This window comes from Podarcis erhardii, assembly GCF_964252035.2.
Source record: "Podarcis erhardii genome assembly, chromosome: 16".
Classification (NCBI taxonomy): Eukaryota; Metazoa; Chordata; class Lepidosauria; order Squamata; family Lacertidae; genus Podarcis; species Podarcis erhardii.
The window spans coordinates 6746921-6762975 of NC_138514.1; the positions used below are offsets into that span (position 1 = coordinate 6746921).

General features: G+C 45.8%; 1 protein-coding gene across 2 annotated transcripts in view; it reads right to left on the reverse strand.

The window, feature by feature from the left end:
- LZTS1 (leucine zipper tumor suppressor 1) overlaps positions 1–16055 on the reverse strand; it is a 46436-nt gene that overhangs the window by 15409 nt on the left and 14972 nt on the right. The window contains exon 1 of one of the 2 annotated variants that reach the window (XM_081843296.1): positions 14980–15063. The exons of the other annotated variant lie outside the window; for it this stretch is intronic. The gene's annotated coding sequence lies outside the window, so the exon portion shown is untranslated. Of the gene's footprint in view, positions 1–14979; positions 15064–16055 lie in introns of those variants that run through there. 2 annotated transcript variants of the gene reach the window in all.

Sequence of the window (16055 nt, forward strand, 5' to 3'; positions counted from 1 at the left end):
CTGGAATATTGGGCATGGTCCACCTCAATAAAGTACTGGTTACGCTGCCACTTTCGCTGCCCTCCATCAAGTCTGCTCGCTGATTTGCTCAAAGACTCCTATAAATCAAGATGGTATCAGCACCTCGAAAAAAGATTGAATCTTTAGGCATCGAGCTGGAGCCCCTGTACAACTCTAATGAGCAGTACATTTTTCATAATATCCTAACTAGACTAAAGGATGTCGAGAGACAAAATATTATGGCAGCTGTAAACAAAATTTGCTCCCCCACATTCTATGATTTAAATATCTTAGATAGTAGAGCCAATTACGTCACTAAATTAATAATCCTAGCCCAACGTAGGGCTTTTATGCTGGCCCGTTTAAATGTTTTTCCCTCAGCATTTGTCAGGGGAAGATATCAAAACGTTCCTAGAAACAAGAGATTCTGCAGATGCTCTATGAATGTCCCGGACACTGTAGAGCATATTCTCCTTCATTGCCCATTGCACAGTACGCTCCGTCAACGCGTGCTGTCCCCTCTTTCGGGTGGTCTGGAACCCCAGCAAGGTAAATGTGTGGGACTTTACCTATCCGACGCTGACCAAAGGGTAACGGCGGGGGTAGCTGAGTTTTTGGCAGCAGTCCTCCAAGGAGCAGGTTAACAAGGAAAACCACTGATTTTATATGTATATATATATATATGTATGTAACCATCTGCTGCCTTTTTATATACATTTCAAGGTTTTTATATGTTATTTTCTCTTTTATGGTTTTATTTGCATAATGCCTAATAAAGGTTTGATAATAAAAAAAAAGCGTTATGCAAACCAAAGCACAGCCATCCTTAGAAACTGATTTTTCTCTGATTTTTGTAATAAAGTTCTCCAACCAGGCAATGTGTACAAAAATGCATATATTAGTGAAAATAACATACAAAAATGTGGTTTTAGAGGAAATTGCTTTGAAAATTTGTGTATCTTAGGCAAAGGTGCATTAAAAAGTAGATATTAGGACTGAAAACATGAGAAATGAGAAAATAAGAGGAACCAAAACTGACAGATTTGCCCATCACTCATTCTGGGCAACCAACTCCAATGAACAGCCTGGTGCTGGTAGAGATCCACTCCCTTCCCTTCCCTTCCCTTCCCCTCCCCTCCCCCTGAATCAAAGCTTCATAAACAAAGCTCTAGAGTGAAGCTTAGCCACGGTAGTTTCAACTTTATTCCCAAATAAGCCCCTTGCTCTGCACTTCCCCTACAACATGCAGCACTTTTTGATCTGCTCCAACATGGATGGTGCTGCTGTTCTTAATTACAACTCTGTCTTGTATACCATTCTCAAAGACACAGTGTGTCACTGCCGTCATTACAGCTCAGCGCTGGTACCCTATATATTTCCCCTTTCCCTGGGGCTTTAAAGCCCCTCAATCGATCCGGTGTGCCTCTCAACTGGTGAGGGAAAGAAGGAAATGCTTTCCTGGTGCACACCTAAAGGTTAAGGAGGGTGGAGCAGAGTTGCAGGTGGGTCAAAATCAGCACAGAATCAAAATGACCTCCATCCAGGTGCGTTGCAGAAGGGGAGGCATGTTTTGGAGGCTGATTCATTGCAGCAGGGAGATGGAACAGAAGCTGCTCCAATCGCTGCTGCTCACTAAAAATCACTAAAAGCTTTTCTGCTCTACATACTGTGGGCGTTTGGGAGGCTGTCTTCATCACCTGGCAGGGACTGAGCCTTGTTTCTGCTTTCTCTCTCCCCCCCCACAACTTTGGAATGTAGACAAAATGGCAGTATAAAAGAAAATCCGCCCCCCTTTCCTTCCACCACTGTCCCCCACCCTGCTGCCAGCATCCCACCCAAATATATATATATATATATATATATGTATATATATATATATATATATATATATATATATATATATATATTAAAGTCTTGTAGGCCTGTTGCAGCTGCAGAAGTCTGTGTGGGGAGGATAAAGTTTGCAGAGGAAGCTGGAAAGGGCGGCTGTGACTAATGGCAGAAAAATATCATCGGGAAGAGGAAACTGCAGAACAGAGACCCCTCCTGCTTGCTCACTTTGGGACCTGGTTCTGGTCGTAGATTTTTTTGTTCGCCACCTCCCCACTTCTCTGCTCCTCACAACTGTCTCTTAACATGTTCACAGAGGAATAGAGGAGGCTGCCTCAAGACAGCTGGTCCATCCAATTCAGTTTTCTTCTTCTTCTACACTAGGGGTAGCTAATGTGCCAAACTTCCACCAAGCCTAACCAGCACTGCAAGGAAGCTGCATTATGTCAGACCATTGGTCCATCGAGCTCAGTATTATCTGGCAATGGCTCTCCAGGATTGCAGGCAGGAGTCTTTCCCAACCCCCAGCTGGAGAATACCGCAGGGATTGAACCTAGGACCTCCTCTTTGCAGGACAGATGCTCTGCCACTGAACTGTGGCCCTTCCCAGCACTTTCGTCCTGCAGTCAGAAGGTTAGCCCCGGTCAACACAAACCGTCAAGGTTTCAGGCAGGCGCTACCTTCACATGCCAAGGACATAACTTGGGACCTCCTGCATGCAAAAGAAGATGCTCTACTGCTGATCTGCAGCCCTTTCCTTAAAGCCGTAGTCGTTCACTAGAATGGACAGTGATGGCTTCAGGTTCTGAGAAGTCCCTAGGTGGGCTTCCTGTTTAGGAAAAGGGGAGAGGCTCTCTACCTGAAATCCTGGAATGCTAAGGCTAGCCAGTGTACACAATACTCAGGTGGATGTGCCAAAAGGCTCTCCAAGGCAACACTCATAATCTCCCTCTGGGTCCAAGCCACCCAAGTAGGCAGAGCACAAAGAAAGTAGAAGATGGGGTGTCCATCTCCTCACTGCTTACATTATTGATTTTTTAATTTATTATTATTTCAGTCACAGACCAGTTCCAGCCCACATACAATATCAAGCAATTCATAAAACACGATAGGGATACATTTGAATTTGCAATTAGGTATAACAGGGACAATACAGATATAGCAACAGTTAAAATATATATAAATTAAAACTGAGTCACTAACATATAACCTAAAATTATCATTTAAGGCCTTAATCATTATGATAGCACAGCTTGTTCCCTAAGTTTTATGGCAATTGCACAGAATTTGCTACCCTTAACATGATCTCACAATCCTTCTCCTCTACCAGGGATTTTAGACATTGAAGTTCGCTGCTTACATCACCATCATCATCTTCATCATCATCATCATCATCATCATCATCATTTTAACTTATATACTGCCTAAACCCAGAGGTCTCAGGGTGGTTCACAGAAGAAAATCAAAATATAAAACCACAAAATACATAATCAAAATAAAAACAACAACCCAATAACCCCCCCCCCAAAAAAAACCACCCACATTTTAAAAGGGAATGGGATGTAAATCAGATCAGCCAAAGGCCTGGTTAAAAAGGAACGTTTTTGCCTGGTACCTAAAGATGAATAATGAAGGCACCAGGCGAACTTCCCTGGGGAGAGCATTCCACAGACGGGGAGTCGCTGCAGAGAAGGCCCATTCTCGTTTTGCCACCCTCCGGACCTCTAAAGGAAGAGGCACACAAAGGGTGGTGTCAGAAGATGATCTCAGGGTCTGGGGAGGTTCATATGGAAAGCGGTGGTCCTTGAGGTATTGCGGCCCTGAGCCGTTTAAAGCTTTATAGGTCAAAACCAGCACTTTGAATTGGGCCCGGAAACTAATTGGTAGCCAATGCAGTTGGACCAGGATCAGTGTAATATGCTCAAACCAGTGAGCAACCTGGTTACTGAATTCTGCACCAGCTGAAGTTTCTGAACCATCTTCAGACGCAGCCCTACATATAACTCATTGAAGTAATCTAACCTTGAGGTTACCAGGGAATAGACAACAGAAGTTAGGCTATCCCTGTCTAGATAGGGGCGTGGCTGGGCCACCAACCGAAGCTGATGGAAGGCACTCTGGCCCTTGAAGAGGGCAGGTGAAAAAGTAGTAACAGCAAGGGCAGCAGTGGAGGTGGCCTCAGCAGGTACCCAAGGATGCCTATTTCCCATGTGTCATTCTTAATCAAGACATTGGCTCTAGTAGACTTTACTTTGGATCCAGCATTTGACAGATGACATGCTCACACCAAGGATCACTGCGCCCAAGGCATGCAAGCATGAAAACATCCACCCCCTGTGGTGGCTGTCAAGGCTACTAGATGCAATGGCTATGTTTGTCTCTGAATACCTGTTGGCTCCTCACAGGCAGGGAGTACCTGCATTAGAAACTCAGGTATCTATGCTAATCGCCAAACGGCACCTTAAATCCAGGTTATGGTCGTCAAAACTGAATGTCCAGGTGCCTTTTTTTGCAGTAACATGCATTGTTGTTTTTATTATTCATTTCTAGACCACTTTATATTTCAATGGGGAAAAAATCTCAAAATGGTTTGCAACACATTAAATCAAATAAAACAATCCAGAATAAAACAAATTCAAGCTTTAAGGAAAATGTCCTTCTTTGAGTAGCATTTTGCTTTCCCCATATTTATTCCCCATATGTATTTACAGTAAAGGTAAAGGGACCCCTAACCATTAGGTCCAGTTTTGAATGACTCTGGGGTTGCGGCGCTCATCTTGCTTTATTGTCCAAGGGAGCCGGCGTACAGCTTCTGAGTCATGCGGCCAGCATGACTAAGCCGCTTCTGGCAAACCAGAGAAGCGCACGGAAACGCCGTTTACCTTCCCGCCAAAGTGGTACCTATTTATCTACATCCACTTTGATGTGCTTTCAAACTGCTAGGTTGGCAGGAGCAGGGACCGAGCAATGGGAGCTCACCCCGTCATGGAGATTCGAACTGCCGACCTTCTAATCGGCAAGCCCAAGACTCTGTGGTTTAGACCAAAGCGCCACCTGTGTCCCTGTATTTACAGTACTTACTTAATTTATAGAGCTGTCCCATGAGGAAGTACTCTAGGAAGCCAGTAAGCTGTAGTGGTTAGAGCGCCACAATAGGAGCTGGGAGATCAGTGTTCAAATCCCCAATCTGTCCTGAAGCTCACTGGGTGACTTTGGAGTCAGTCCCAGCCTCCTAACCTACCTCACAGGGTCACTGTTGGGATTAACTGGGGGGGGGGGGGTTGAACCACGTACTCGTTGGAGGAAAATAAATGCAGTGAACAAGCTCTTCTGCTTACTGCTTAAGAAAGCTGGAGGCGTCAGTCAGGTGGAGATGCCGGTCACCAGCCTGGCATCCAGAGATCTCCACATGGTCACAACAGGACGTGTGCCATTCGCAAAATGCACCCAGCACCTGGCTAATTTCTAACACTGGGGAGAATACTTTTGCACTCAGATTCAGTTTGCGGGCTTGCTAAAGGCATCTGGTTGGCTGTGCGAACAGGATCCTGGACTGAAAGGTCCTTTGGCATGTTCCAGCAGGGCTCTTATGTCTTTTACCAATCTCTTTTATGTGCTTGAAGGGACATGGGTGGCACTGTGGGTTAAACCACAGAGCCTAGGACTTGCCGATCAGAAGGTCGGCGGTTCGAATCCCCACGACGGGGTGAGCTCCCGTTTCCCAGTCCCTGCTCCTGCCAACCTAGCAGTTCGAAAGCAGGTCAAAGTGCAAGTAGATAAATAGGTACCGCTCCGGTGGGAAGGTAAACGGTGTTTCCGTGCGCTGCTCTGGTTCGCCAGAAGCGGCTTAGTCATGCTGGCCACATGACCCAGAAACTGTACGCCAGCTCTCTTAGCCAATAAAGCGAGATGAGCACCGCAACCCCAGAGTCGACCACGACTGGACCTAATGGTCAGGGGTCCTTTTAAATTTACTATACCTCTTAAAGAGATTTTAAAAATACTTAGCAGTCCGCAAATGCTTTTAAATAAAAGAAAACAAACCTAGCAATGCCCATGGTCCACAGACCATGCTATTTCCATCAAATATTTCCCAGCCCTGGATGGAGATCGTTCTCCGCCTCTTGCCTTTTCTAAGACAGCAGAACTAAGTTGTCTCATTGTCTGGCCCCAGCCTAGCCTGATTCAGAGGGTTAAAGACAATTAAATAAAAATGGGATCGGGCTTATCTTCTTCTTATTCCCTGTCAGCTGGGGCATGACAGAAGCCTTTGTCCCAGCTGCCAAAGAGATTGCCCAGCCATCAGGCCTGCCGTATTGACAGCCCATTATGATACAGTGGCCCGGGGAAGGAGAAAGAAGCACGCGAAGAGCTAACTCTTTATGATGCAAATTGGTGTGTGTGGACACGTGTCGGTGTGCAAGTGCCAGAATGGGATTTGAAGACCGCTGAGATTTTATCTGCCCAGCCTGGTGGGTATAGAGTGTGCTGGTGTGAGCATATGGAGTCCCTAGCAGCCAAGAGCACCTGGCCTTGCATATATATTAGGGAGCAGAGAGCTGGTTGTAATAAAAGGGGCAGGGCCTGGAACATATTCTCTATGCTGAGAGGCAGGAGCTGCACTCGCTTCCAGCTGGATGGCCCTTAACTGGATATTCAAGAGCCTGTTAATGAAATTAATCAATGCAAAGGGGGAGGGGGAGGATAATAGGCCATATGCAGGGCTTGTTAGAAGGTCACCGAAAGCCACACTGCTCATTTCTGTGCTCAAGCACAAATATCAGAGAACGCTGCCTCTAGGGAGGAGGGGGAAACTCCATTTGGTTTGCATGTGCCTAACTCACACTCTCTGAAATAAGATGCAGACTGAAACATTCACACTTCTCTGAATTTTGCAGCGCAGATCTACAGCCAAGCGAGTAGACATACTAGGGTAAAGCAGGCATAACAATGCATATAAATAGTGAAATGGATGTACAAAATGATATAAAGTGAACACCTATCTTCAGCTGGTTTTGTTTTGTTTTGCATTGCTTTTAAAACAGATTTGTAGCTGTTTTGTGATATGCTTGTAAATCCTCTTAACATTCAGAAATAACTAAAGAAAGAATTCTTGTGGGGGCAAATTCCATAGTTTAGCCATGTCCTGTGTGAAGAAGTGCTTTGTTTTTTCTGCCCAGGATCTTCCAACATTCAGCTTCACTGAATGGCCCTGAGTTCTAGGACTCTATTGCAATATTATTATTATTATTATTATTATTATTATTATTATTATTATTATTATTATTATTATTAATTTATACCTCACCCACTCTGGGCGGCTTCCAACAGAACAGTAAAATACAATAACCTATTAAACATTAAAAGCTTCCCTAAACAGGGCTGCCTTCGATGTCTTCTAAAAGTTTGGTAGTTAATTTTCTCTTTGACATCTGGTGGGAGGGCGTTCCACAGGGTCGGTGCCACTACAGAGAAGGCCCTCTGCCTGGTTCCCTGTAACTTGGCTTCTCATAGTGAGGGAACTGCCAGAAGGCCCTTGGAGCTGGACCCGCAGAATGATGGAGGTGGAGACGCTCCTTCAGGTATACAGGACCGAAGCCATTTAGGGCTTTCAAGGTCAGCACCAACACTTTGAATTGTGCTCGGAAACGTACTAGGAGCCAGTGTAGGTCTTTCAAGACCAGTGTTATATGGTCTCAGTGAGCCTAGATTCCAGGCATGTCCAAAGTCCACTTCAGGGGCCTAATCCGGCCCACCGGACGGTTTAATCTGGCCCCTGTGGCAGTCTATCTCCTGGGGGGGAAATCCTAAAAAAACTCAACAGCTTCAATCTTTAAAAAAGCTCCGTAACTTTGGGGTAAAATTGTAAAAAAAAGCTCAACAACTTAAATCCTAAAAAAAGGCAAACAACTTCTTTGGTCGGCCCTCACGCATGTTCACTTCATCAAATCCAGCCCTCTTTGAAAAAAGTTTGGGCACCCCAGGCAATTCCACAGATGCCAGTGACCCTCATCCCAATAGAGGGAACTGCAGATCCTCCCTTCTCCTCTGCCCTCCATTTTCATTGTGGGAAATGAATTTAAACAGGCCCCCATTGAGTGAGCGGGTGCTTAATTGTCTTTCAGAGTGGATGAAGAGCCCCCATTACAAGACACTCATTCACTCTAATTCATCAGCCTCATTCATTTTGCTGACATTCGCTTGGGATTATTTTGATTGTGGGCAGCGAGGGCATTCAGTTGGGAATTCACAAAGCACACCCGCACAAACACCCACACGCACCACCGCGATCTGTCATTAAGTGAGAGAGAACACTTCAGACTGAATTGCATCTTACAGCTGCTCAAAGAGGCTGGGAGTTCATCGTATTTCATGTTAGTTCAATGAAGAGCATTTGGGAGAATCCACGCCCACTGGCGGCCTCATTATCAAAGCAAGGAATGGATCTGACATTGAGGATCAGAGCTAGGAATTGACACAACTGCTGCAGAGTACCAGCATTTTATTTCCATCCATTGAATGAGAAGTCTTTATAGTAGGATATGCAAACAAACATGGGTTTTACAAGAATAAATCCAAGACCAAAAGGCACCCCCAATTAACTGGGCAGCATTCCCCCACCCCAAAGATTGTATGTTATTTTTAACAGAAGGTTGTGCACACACCAAACATTGAAAGCAATGACTTCTACCGAAGAATCCTAGAAACTATAGTTTGTAAAGATGTTGGCAACTGTAGTTTTGCAGCGGTAACCATAGTCCCCAGGATTCTTGGGGGGGGGGGGAGTAATGTGCTTTAAATGGATGGTGTGTACACAGGCTAAGCATCTCATGAAGGCTACAGATGGCAGGCACCGTTTTAGCAAACGCTTTCCCTCCTCACTCTCACATGCAAGAGAGAATGCAGTTTTGAAGACGACACCTGTGGCAATCTGCACACACAGTTTACAAACTCAGTGGAACAATTCTGAAGTGCAGGCACTCCTCAGTTACAGCACCCAGAGCCATGTCCCTCCTAAAGCTATACAACAGACATGGATATCTGACCAATGCAGACATTACGGCTTTAATATGAAGTCAGAGTTTTCCTTACTCCGGCATCCTGCTTCGCTCAACTTCCAGTTTAATTAATAATAATAATAATAATAATAATAATAATAATAATAATAATTTATTATTTGTACCCTGCCCATCTGGCTGGGTTTCCCCAGCCACTCTGGGTGGCTTCCAACAAAGACGAAAAATACACTAAAATGTCACATATTAAAAACTTCCCTGAACAGGGCTGCCTTAAGATGTCTTCTGAATGTCAGGTAGTTGTTTATCGCTTTGACATCTGGTGGGAGGGCGTTCCACAGGGCGGTGCCACTACCGAGAAGGCCCTCTGCCTGGTTCCCTGTAACTTGGCCTCTCGCAGTGAGGGAACCGCCAGAAGGCCCTCGGAGCTGGACCTCAGAACGATGGGGGAGGAGACGCTCCTTCAGATATACTGGACCGAGGCCGTTTAGGGCTTTAAAGGTCAGCACCAACACTTTGAATTGTGCTCGGAAACATACTGGGAGCCAGTGTAGGTCTTTCAAGACCGGTGTTATATGGTCTCGGCGGCTGCTCCCAGTCACCAGTCTAGCTGCCGCGTTCTGGATTAGTTGTAGTTTCTGGGTCACCTTCAAAGGTAGACCCACGTAGAGCGCATTGCAGTAGTCCAAGCGGGAGATAACCAGAGCATGCACCACTCTGGCGAGACAGTCCGTAGGCAGATAGGGTCTCAGCCTACGTACCAGATGGAGCTGGTAAACAGCTGCCCTGGACACAGAATTGACCTGCACCTCCATGGACAGCTGTGAGTCCAAAATGACTCCCAGGCTGTGCACCTGGTCCTTCAGGGGCACAGTTACCCCATTCAGGACCAGGGAATCCTCCACACCTGCCCGCCTCCTGTCCCCCCAAAACAGTACTTCTGTCTTGTCAGGATTCAACCTCAATCTGTTAGCTGCCATCCATCCTCCAACCGCCTCCAGACACTCACACAGGACCTTCACCACCTTCACTGGTTCTGATTTAAAAGAGAGGTAGAGCTGGGTATCATCTGCATACTGATGAACACCCAGCCCAAACCTCCTGATGATCTCTCCCAGTGGCTGCATGTAAATGTTGAAAAGCATGGGGGAGAGGACAGAACCCTGAGGCACCCCACAAGTGAGAGCCCAGGGGTCTGAACACTCATCCCCCACCACCACTTTCTGAACACGGCCCAGGAGGAAGGAGCGGAACCACTGTATGACAGTGCCCCCAGCTCCCAGCCCCTCAAGACGGTCCAGAAGGATGTTATGGTTGATGGTATCAAACGCCGCTGAGAGATCCAGCAGAACTAGGAAACAGCTCTCACCTTTGTCCCTAGCCCGCCAGAGATCATCAACCAGTGCGACCAAGGCAGTTTCAGTCCCATGATGAGGCCTGAATCCTGACTGGAAGGGATCCAAATGGTCCGCTTCTTCCAGGCGTGCCTGGAGTTGTTCAGCAACCACTCGCTCAATCACCTTGCCCAAGAATGGAAGATTTGAGACTGGGCGATAATTGGCCATCGTGGCCACATCTAAAGATGGTTTTTTAAGAAGCGGTTTAATAACCGCCTCTTTCAGCGGGTCTGGGAAGGCTCCCTCACGGAGGGAAGCATTTACCACCCCATGAAGCCCATCGCCCAGTCCTTCCCAGCTAGCTTTTATAAGCCAGGATGGGCAAGGATCCAGGAGACAGGTGGTTGGCTTCACTCATCCAAGCAGCCTGTCCACATCCTCGGAGGTAACAGATCGGAATTGATCCCACACAACTTGACTAGACAGGACTCTAACACTCTCCTGCCCTGGCCCTGCTCCCACGGTGGAGTCTACTTCTTCCCGAATCTGAGTGATTTTATCTGCAAAAAACTTTGCGAAATCATTGCGAAATCATGAAGGGCTCAGTCTATGCTGAGACAGAGACAGATTGAGAGATTGAGAGCAAGATCCTAATATTTAGGGCAGAATCAGTAAGGGATGTGGCCTGAGGAAAGGTCGAGAGAAATAGACAGGGGTCAGCAAACTTTTTTAGCAGGGGGCCAGTCCACTTTCCCTCAGACATTCTGGGGGGCCAGACTATATTTTTTGGGGCGGGGGTAATGAACGAATTCCTATGCCCCACAAAGAACCCAGAGATGCATTTTAAATAAAAGCACACATTCTACTTGTGTAAAAACACCAGACAGGCCCCACAAATAAACCAGATTTAGAAGGCAATTGGGCCAGATCCAGCCCCTGGGTCTTAGTTTGCCTACTTATGATCCAGAGTGTTGCATTTGGGCCCCAGGCCTGAGATTCCCCATCCCCGCCTTAAAGATTAACTCAGAGTAGACCCACTGAAATTACTGAACCAAAGTCAGTCATGTCTATTTACTTACTTCAATGGGTCTATGCTGAGTCAAACTAGCTTTTGGATACAATCCTCGCAGTTTCACTGAAGAGTAAGCCAGCCTGGTCCTGTGTCTATCAGCACTGACATCCTCCTCCCCACAACCTTTTCCTTCCACGCCAACAGGGTCTGCTAGGAGCCCAAGTACAGAAATAAAAAAGCTGAACTGGGTCACACAGCCCTGGCATGGGTTACAGGCTTCTCCAAGGAGAGCTTAACTGGCTTGTCAAGAACTCCTGGTCCACATACGATGGCCACATTCTCATTGCCTGTATAAGACTGCAGCTGTGGAACAGTGACTGATGCCACATTCCTATTGCAGGGGGACGAAACCAGACCATGGGGAAGCTCTTTCAAGGTATCTCTAAAGACGGTCCAGTCCAAATATCTGCTCTGAATCAGGATCCCCCTTCACCTAAACTTCTCTAACATATATGTTCACATGCCGAGTTACAGAACTGGAAGATAATTTGTTATTATTTTTAAACAACCGCTTAGATGTTTTCATGATTAAACAGGACAGTATATATAAATTCTGTTAAATAAATAAAAATATATACTGATTTTTTTAAAAAAAATGTTTTAAAAAGGTATTTATACTCAATTTGCTATATCGTGAGCTGTTTTGTGAAGGTATTCTGCCTTGAATAGCAGGGAGATAAACCTACATGAATAATCAATGTTAAAATAAATCAGTGATAAACATTTAGCATAGCCTATGACAGGAGGTATGATAGTCACTTTCAAATATCTCAAGGGTGTCACATGGAAGAGGGAACAGGACTTGAACCAATGGCTTTAAGTTACAAGAAAGGAGATTCCAACTACAGGAAGAACTTGGAGGCTTTTAACCAGAGGTTGGGTGGCCATCTGCCCTGGATGCTTTAGCTGAGATTCTTGCATTGCAGGGGGTTGGACTAGATGACCCTCGGGGTCCCTTCCAACTCTACAATTCTATGATTCTTTGTGTAATAAACACATTAGAGGGAGCAGCCTTAGGATATGATTACTAATGCAGTAACTGCTTCTGAAGTTTGAGCCCAATTCTCCACCTGCGTCGTGCCAACTTATATTGGACTTTCCCAAGCTGGTGCTGCTCACCAGATGTTTTGAACCACAACTCCCACCAGCCCTCCTGTTAGCATGGCAGGGTTGGGGGTTATTGGTGTCATGACCCAACAACATTGGCAGGGCACTGCATTGGCTGGCCCCGATTTTCTCCGTTTCCTCTGATGAAGCAACAACTTTCATCACGATCAGAGAGATGAGAAAGACTGCAGCATGCTAAATCTAAGTCCCTAGAATGATTCAGCCCTAGAACATTAGGCCCACTCACATCAGGAACATCCTTCATCTTTGTGGCACAGTGGGAACACCCCCATAAGCTAAATATGCCAGGGAAGGATGTTGATTTCTGTGTATTTAATTACAGGGAGCCTCTCACTTCCCCAGCTGATGTGCAACTAATACTGCAATTGAGTTGTCGCTAATTGTGCCTCTTTTGTTTCCTCTTAAGGGTTCGCTGGATCTTTGGGGCCTGGGAATCCATGTTTGGTTACTTCACAGGAAGTGGCAGGCGTCCTGAGAATGCTACTTTTCATGGGACGCAGGTGGCGCTGTGGTTTAAACCACTGAGCCTCTTGAGCTTGCCGATTAGAAGGTCAGCGGTTTGAATCCCCGTGAAGGGGTGAGCTCCCGTTGCTCTGTCCCAGATTCTGCCAACCTAGCAGTTCGAAAGCACACTGGTGCAAGCAGATAAATAGGTACCGCTGTGGCAGGAAGATGAACAGCGGTTCCATGCACTCTGGTTTCCATCACGGTGTTCCATTGCGCCAGAAGTGGTTTAGTCCGGCTGGCCACATGACCCAGAAAGCTGTCTATGAACAAACAACGGCTCCCTTGGCCTGGAAACAAGATGAGCGCCGCAACCCGATAGTCGCCTTTGACTGGACTTAACCATCCAGGGGTCCTTTTACCTTTACCTTTTACTTTTCATCAGTTAAAGTAAAGCTTCTCCCTCTTTTGGATGGAATATGTTTAAACGCAACTATTTCCATACCATGCAGTATGCCTCAGGTTCAGTCCCTTGCTTCTCCTGTAAAGCAGACCAGGAAGCCAGTATTGGGAAAGGCATTCTGCCTCTGAGACCCCAAAGAGCTGCTTCTGGTCAGAGTAGACTATACTGAACTAGACAGATCAATAGGCTGGCCTGGTGTAAGTCAGTTCCCTAAGTTCCAGGTGTAAAGCAACTCAGCCAAGCCATATAAAGGCAAACTAAACGGGGATACATACTGGTTCCAAACTATGGTTCGTTGTTGGAAAGATCAAGTTCCGCTCCCCCTTGGTTCCATTTCTATACTGACAGGTCTGCATCACGCCTCACCCTCTTTCCAAGTTTCCAAGTTTCTGTATTGTTCAAGTGTTTCCTCTGTGGCAATAAGCAAGTCTTTAAGGTTATCTTGCTGAGGGAAGCAACCAATTGCCCAGTGCAGCTCCTTTAGCAAGACAGGACATGACCCTTGATTCAGCTTACTTAGTCAGATGCCAGAAGAGTGTGACAGTAGGGATGGGGGGGTTGAAATTAAATTTTGGTTTATTGTAATCTTGGTAACTTAGTAATTTGCACTTCCTGAAATGATAAGAGAACCAAAACACTGCTAGCATTCAAAATTTGCACTTCTCCCAATTTTGTGACACGGTTCTTCAATCAAATAACGGGTGCACTAGGGGAGTGTGGGAAAACAAATGCATGTATTTGTGAAAATAACATACAAAAATGAATTGTTCTCATGCAAAATTGCTTACTAAAGTGTGCATATTAGGAGGAATTTGCACTAAAATGCTGATGAATTTTTATGAAGACTTTTTTTTTAAAAAAAAAAAAGCATTAGCAAGATGATGTGGAAACTTTTAGCTGGAGTCAGACAACCACACACTGAAAGTCATACCATTGGTCCACTCTACAATAACAGGCAGTAGCCCTTTAGGGTTTCCAACAGCAGATTTCCCCAGCTCTACCTGGAGATGTTGTGAGCTGAACCCAAAACCTTCCTGCATGCAAAGCAGGTGATTCCCCCACTGAGCTATAGAGTCCTTCCCCTCTCTGGGAAGTTGCTTTCTGGGGGAATCAGAGTGCCTTCTGTCCAGAAGTCCTGCTTGTACGATTGCTCATAAAAAATGATAATTACAAATGCAAACGACTCTCCAGTTCCAAAGGAAACCAAGTAGAGTAGCCCAAGCGTTGGGCAACTCTCCTCTCAGAGAAGCGGAGAACATGTGGCCCCATTTTACATAGACTCTTTGTGGCAGGGAGCATCCAGCAAGACCATTTAGAGCGTCTTAAGCTTCACACCTAACAATCTGGTTGGTGACACTGACTGTGCTCCCGTGGGTCCTCATTGTGCAGCAAAATACCTGCTTTAAGTATTAAGAAGGGGTGGCAGTGGCGGATGGGGGGAGAGCCGTTTAATTTTAGATTGGAGAAGTTAGTAGCTGAGCCCCGGGGGTTGCCATGGAAACTAGGCATTGGTTGCCATTTCTCCCTTCCCACCTCTAAGTAATTAGGTAGCAAACCTCCCCGCAGGAGGAAAATAGGACTGGAGCTCAAAATCACATTTGAGCAATTTCACCATCATGTGGGAAATCTTCTGTTAACACACAGTTTCACCTTTCGGAAGGTAAGCTGCTTGCCACTTTATAAACTCACAATATCCCTGGCAGACAGTGCAGGAGAAGACGCTGGGGTATGCCTTCCTGGTGGCATGTTTAAATGTCCTTCTTCCATCAGTCCTGGAGGGAAGATATACAAATACCCCAAACCACAAGCACAAGTGCCCCTACAACTCCGGAGAGCCCGAGTCAGTGACTCATGTCCTCCTGTACTCCTTTGGTCGTGGCATAGATAGATAAAACTTTATTTGCATTTGCTAATAGCCATAGCAACAGTAAAACATTACAGTATACGCAGAAAAGGAAATTTGATATAAGAGCACAATTTAAAGTCCTGAATCAGCAGTCAGTTAGTGGCCCTTTTTCTGATTGCCCCAGCTATGAACCTAGCCACCTTTGCTGTTATCTGCTCATTTTGATCTGATAAAAGAAAGGACATTGTGGCAGCGGCTGAGCGCCCTGCGATGGTTAGTACGAGTGGGGTGATGATCTCGTTCCTCAGGTCTTTGTAGACAGTACAAGACAGGAGGACGTGTGCCACTGTTTTGGTGCTACCGTCTCCACAGGGGCAAAGACGTTTCTCAGGCGGAATCTTTTGGAATCGACCCTCAAGTACCACAGATGGCAAAACATCCAGTCTTACAAGTGTAAAAGCACGTCTGTATTTTGGGATAATAAGTTTGTGCAGCTATGGGGCCAGAGAATCAAAATGGAGAGGTGGAAAATGAACATACCAAGGGCAGAATTTCCTTATAGTGGCCAGGTTGTTCTAATGGTCGTGGCATATGTGAAATCTCTACTGAACCCTTCTTATAAAATCTGCCAGGAGTTGCACGTCTCTCAACTCCGTTCAGCTCGACACGCATCTCTCACTCTCAGTGTGGCCAAATACTGCGCTGCAGTAAACAAAATCCACCAGGAACTGATTCCAAGCACTCCCTGGAATCTCTGACAGGACCACATCTTTTAAGCTGCTGGTGCCCATCCTATTTTACTCTACGTTGTTGTTTATCAACCTCATTTCATTTCATGACCTTTTGTGTTTTGTGTGCTACTTATTTGGATTCCTTGGTACTACTCATTGACTTCAACAATCAAGATTTGATAGAATGT